Here is a 6,000-nt window from a genome sequence, read left to right as displayed (position 1 = left end):
GAGGGAGGGAGGGAAGTGAAGAAAGAGAAAGAAAGAAAGAGAGAGAAAGAAAGAAAAGAAAAAATTGTAAAACCATAAGGTTAAAGTAAACCTTTTTTCTTCATACAGATTAAACACATGAGTTCAGATTACAGCTTTGCTTCTTCATAGCTTGGTGACCTCGGACAAGTTATGTAACCTCTCTGTGCCTCAGTTTCCTCATTTATAAAATAAGGCAATAATAATATCTACCACATAAGGTTATTGTGAGGATGAAATGTGAAATTCTGATCACAAATACGTAGCAGCCTAATAGATACTCACTGTAATAATTATTATTTTTATAATTTCTGCAAAAGTACAGTGATGATTCTTGGGTTAACCTAAAGGGTGATTTTTATTTCTTCCTGTTTCTTTTCTTTTTCTTGTTCACTTTAAAGAATTAAAAAGAAAATAGATTCCAGCATTTTGGAATAAAAATTCACATCAAAATGAATTTATTCATTTTATTGACAGATAAACAAAATGTCATTTGTTTATTCAATGAACATTTATTAAATCCCTAGTAAATTTCAGACATCATGCCAGGCACAGGGATGACAATGACAATACGATGTGGTCTCTGCCCTCAAGGAGCTGGTAGCCCAGGAGACTGACAAGTAGATAGGTGGTTACATGCAGTGTAACAAAGGCTGTGATGTCATACAAGAAGACAAGTGGGAGTATGTGATGGGAGTATGGTTTTGACCAGTTCCTCCTCTTAGATTTATCCCTTTTTCTTTGGCTATAAAGCAAAAGAATTGGTCCTTTTTTTTCTTTAACTGTGCAAATTAAACCATAAATTTAAAAAGCTTTATAAAGATGAAAGGCAAGCAGTCAGGCGCAGTGTCTCACGCCTGTAATCCTAACACTTTGGTAGGCCGAGGGGGGTGGATCACCCGAGGTTAGGAGTTGGTGACCAGCCTGTCCAACATGATGAAACCCCGTCTCTGCTAAAAATACAAAATTAGCTGGGCGTGGTGGCGGGCACCTGTAATCCCAGCTACTCAGGAGGCTGAGGCAAGAGAATTGCTTGAACCCAGGAGGTGGAGGTTGCAGTGAGCCAAGATGGAGCCATTGCTGTGCAGCCTGGGTGACAGAGCAAGACTCCGTCTCAAAAAAAAAAAAAAAAAAAAAGGAACTTGAATTTTGGATGAACAACTTGAATTATGGAGGACACTAGAAATAGTGTTTCCTACAGAGTCAGGGCTTCCTACCAACATAGTCATTTCTTGGGTTTTTGACCTGAAAAGTTCTGTGGCATATTTTTTCTGTGCTATCCACTTCTTTTTTTTTTTTTTTTCTATTTCTTTCCTGCTTTCTCTCCTCTACTTTATCTTCTAGAGCCCTAGGTAGTTCCCAAAGGAATAGTGCTTTACCGAGTCTAATGGTGATTTATTATGTAAAAGCAGAAAATTATTTTTTTTTAACTAAAAGTTCCATACCAAAAAATGAATATAGACTTTTTATGCAGTTTCACACATTGAAAATGCAGGTAATTTTAATTTCATTGCATTTTTCAGAATTCTCAATCGCAATCCTCTGACTGCTGTCGAAGATCCATATCTCTTTGAACTGCCAGCATTAAAATATCTGTAAGTACTATAGTACTCTCATGAGTCATGAGATGACTTATGCTTTTTAAATTTGTCATCAAAGATAAAGTATTTTGCATTTAGGCTACAAAGTCATAATTTAAATTTTAACTGAGTTATTGAAAAAAGTTATTGGCAAAGAAAAGGATTAAGAAAGGATGTATAATGGTCAAGACAGCCAGCAGGGGAAGGAATAGTGTTGAAGAACCTGTATATATTTGGAACATGTAGACACATGGTGGAATATTACTTAACCAAGAAAGCAAAGAGGAATAGGTGTTCATTATTCTAAAAAGGAAGAAAAGAGTAAATCAAGATGGGTGAATGCAATATGAAATGAGAAGTAAGATAATGGTAAAAAAAAAGTGTAAGTTCTCTTAAATATTATTAATTTGATGATGTAGATCAACTTAAATTTCTTTAATAAGATCTCTCTGGAATTTTACAGCAAATAAACTGTTGAAGTGGCTTGTTTTGTAGAGAAGCCAAAATTGAAGTAATCACATGTCCTTGAATTATCTTTTGAAGTACAGAATTTTGTAATGGGTTCATATCATGAATGTTTCGGCTTTCTTCTTCAGAGACATGGGAACAACGCACATCACACTTACAACGCTCAAGAACATTCTCACGATGACTGTTGAACTGGAAAAACTGTAAGTTATTTTTTTCTTAGATTTATTTTTACTTAGTTGTTTTTTTAGGTTTGTTTTATTATTTTCTTAAGTCAGGTTTATTGAGATATAATTTTCATATAACATTCACCCTTTATAAGTGTATAGTTTGATGAGTTTTGACAAATGTATAGTTACATAACCACCCCACATTCCCAGTATAAAGCATTTCTGTCACCTCAGAAAGCCCCCTCATTTCCCTTTGTAGGCAATCCCTTCCTCCCACCATCAGCCCCTGTTAGCTACTAATCTGATTTCTGTTCCTATAGTTTTGTCTTTTTCAGAATGTCTTATAAATGAAATCATGTAGGATGCAGCCTCTTGTGTTTGACTTCCTTCACTTAATATTGTTTTTTATTTTTTTTTTGAGACGGAGTCTCACTGTCGCTCAGGCTGCAGTGCAGAGGCATGACCTCAGCTCACTACAACCTCCGCCTCCCACGTTCAAGTGATTCTCCTGCCTCAGCCTCCCAAGTAGCTGGGATTACAGGCGTGTGCCACCATGCCCAGCCAATTTTTGTATTTTTAGTAGAGATGAAGTTTCACCATGCTGGCCAGACTGGTTTCGAACTCCTGACCTCAAGTGATCTGCCCGTTTCGGCCTCCCAAACTGCTAGGTGTGAGCCACCTTGCCCGGCCTCACTCAGCATAATTTTTTTGAGATTATGCCACCATCCATGTTGTTGCCCCTATCAGTACAGCTGGCCCTCCATATCTGCAGGTTCCTCATCCATAGATTCAACTAACCATGGATGGAGAATATTTGGAAAAAATAAAATATATAAAATAATACAACAATAAAAACAGTAGAAAATTTAAAACACAGTATAATTATTTACATACCGTTTACACTGTATTAGGCATCTAAAGTATACCCGAGGCTTATGTCATTTATTGTATCAAGTATTATGTCATTCCATATAAAATACTTCAGCGTCTGTGGACTTTGGTATCTGCGGGGGGGTACTGGAGCCAATCCCCTGCAGACACCGAGGGACAACTCTTCACTCCTTTCTATTGCTCAGTAGTATTCCAGTTGTGTGGATGTATCAGTTTGTTTATCCATTCATCAGTGTATGGACATTTGGGTAGCTTCCAATTTTTTGCAATTATGAATAAAACTCCTAAAAACACTCATATACAGGTCTTTGTGTGAACCTATGTTTTCATTTCTTTGGGTAAATACCGAGGAGTTGGATTGTTCACATGCTTAGTGTATATTTAACTTTTTAAGAAACTGCTAAACTGTTTCCTAAAGTGGCTGTGCCATTTTACATTTCCACCAGCATTGTGTGAGAGTCACAGTTGTTCCACATCTTCAGCATTTTTTTTTTTTTTTTTGCAACACAGTCTTGCTGTATCCCCAGGCTAGAGTGCAGTGGTGCCATCTCGGCTCACTGCAACCTCTACCTCCCGAGTTCAAACAGTTCTTCTGCCTCAGCCTCCCAAGTAGCTGTAGGCACCCGCCACCACACCCAGCCAATTTTTATATTTTAGTAGAGACAGGGTTTCACCATGTTGGCCAGGGTGGTCTTGAACTCCTGACCTCAACTGATCCACACCCCCTGGCCTCCCAAAGTGCTGTGGTTACAGGCGTGAGCCACCATGTCCGGCCCAGCAGATGTTTTTTTGAGACAGAGTTGTTGCTGGAGTGCAGCAGCAAGATCTCAGCTCACTGCAACCTCGGCCTCCCAGGTTCAAGCGATGCTCCTCCCTCAGCCTCCTGAGTAACTGGGATTATAGCCACACACCACCATGCCCAGCTAATTTTTATATTTTTAGTAGAGATAGGGTTTCGTCTTGTCAGCCAGGCTGGTCTCAAACTCCTGGCCTCACTTGATCCACCTGCCTTGGCTTCCCAAAGTGCTGGGATTACAGGCATGAGCCACCATGCATGGCCCAGCCCAGCAGATTCTTATATTTGAGTTTTTAAAGAAATATTCACCTTTCTACTGCTAGATGTGTAGTGGAATCTCATTGTGGCTTTAATTTGCATTTCTTTAATAGCTAGTGATGTTGAATGTTCATGTGCAAATATCTTCTTTACTATACTGTTCAAATCTACTCCCATATTTTAATTGGATATTAGTATTTTTATTGGGTTTTTTTTCCTCCTGTAATCCCATTGGAGATTCGTTATTATTGAGTTTTAAGAGTGCTTTAGGCCAGGCGTGGTGGCTCACACCTGTAATCCCAGCACTTTGGGAGGCCAAGGCGGGTGGATCACGAGGTCAGGAGATCGAGACCATCCTGGCTAACACGGTGAAACCCAGTCTCTACTAAATACACACACACACACACAGACACACACACACACACAAAATTAGCCGGGCGTAGTGGCGGGCACCTTTAGTCCCAGCTACTCGGGAGGCTGAAGCAGGAGAATGGCGTTAACCCAGGGGGTGGAGCTTGCAGTGAGCAGAGATCACGCCACTGCACTCCAGCCTGGGCGACACAGTGAGACTCCGTCTCAAACAAACAAACAAAAAGAGTGCTTTATACATTCTAGATACAAGTCTTTTCAGGGACCAGGTACAGTGGCTCATGCCTATAATCCCAGCACATTGGGAGGCTGAGGCAGGAGGATTGCTTGAGGCCAGGAGTTTTAGACCACCTGGGCAATATGGTGAAACCTTGTCTCTACCAAAAACATAAAAATTAGGCAGGTGTGGTGGTGCTCACCTGTGGTCCCAGCTACTCAGGAAGCTGAGATGGGAGGATTGCTTGAGCCTGGGAGGTCGAGGCTGCAGTGAGCTGTGATCGCCACTGCACTCCAGCCTGGGTCACAGAGTGAGATACTATCTCAAAAATTAAATAATAAATAAAAACAAAAAACAAGGCCTTATGATATGTGTTTGGTAAATATCTTCTCTCAGGTTGTGGTTTGTCTTTTTATTCTGTTCAAAGTGTTCTCTGGCTGGGCATAGTGACTCACACCTGTAATCACAGCACTTTGGGAGGCCGAGGCAGGTGGATCACTTGAAGTCAGGAGTTCGAGACCATCCTGGCAGACGTGGCAAAACTCCAATCTCTACTAAAAATACACAAATTAGCCACGTGTGGTGGCCCATTCCTGTAATCCCAGCTACTCAGGAGGCTGAGGCACAAGAAGTGCTTGAACCTGGGAGGTGGAGGTTGCAATGAGCCAAGATTGCACCACTGCACTCCAGCCTGGGCAAAAGAGTGACTCTGTGTCAAAAAAATAAATAAATAAATAAATAAGTAAAGTTTTCTGAAGAGCAGAAGTTTTTAATTTTGATCAGCTTTAAGTTAGCAATTTTTTCTTATATGGCTTGTGCTTTTTTGTTTCTTACCTAAGAAATCTTTAAGAACCTGTTGTTTAATCCAAAGTGGAAAAGATTTACTCTCTATGTCTTCTCCCAGAAATTGTATAGTTACATTTAGATCTATGATCCATTTTGAGTTAATTCGCATATATGGTGTGAGGTTTATTTTTGTTGTTGTTTTTTTGCAATTTTATTTTTATTTTTTGGAGAAATGAGGTCTCACTGTGTTGCCCAGGCTTGTTTCGAACTCCTGGCCTCAAGTGATCCTCCTGCCTCATTCTCCCAGAGTACTGGAATTATAGGCATGAGGCATCATGCCTGGCCTTCTTTGTAGATATAGGTCTATCTATCTATCTATCTATCTATCTATCGATCTATCTATCATCTATCTATATATATATCTTCACCAGGTGTGATGGCACATGC

Source organism: Nomascus leucogenys, unplaced genomic scaffold (assembly GCF_006542625.1).
Source record: "Nomascus leucogenys isolate Asia unplaced genomic scaffold, Asia_NLE_v1 000842F_82056_qpd_obj, whole genome shotgun sequence".
NCBI classification, from domain to species: domain Eukaryota; kingdom Metazoa; phylum Chordata; class Mammalia; order Primates; family Hylobatidae; genus Nomascus; species Nomascus leucogenys.
Note: the sequence above shows the minus strand (reverse complement) of the source record.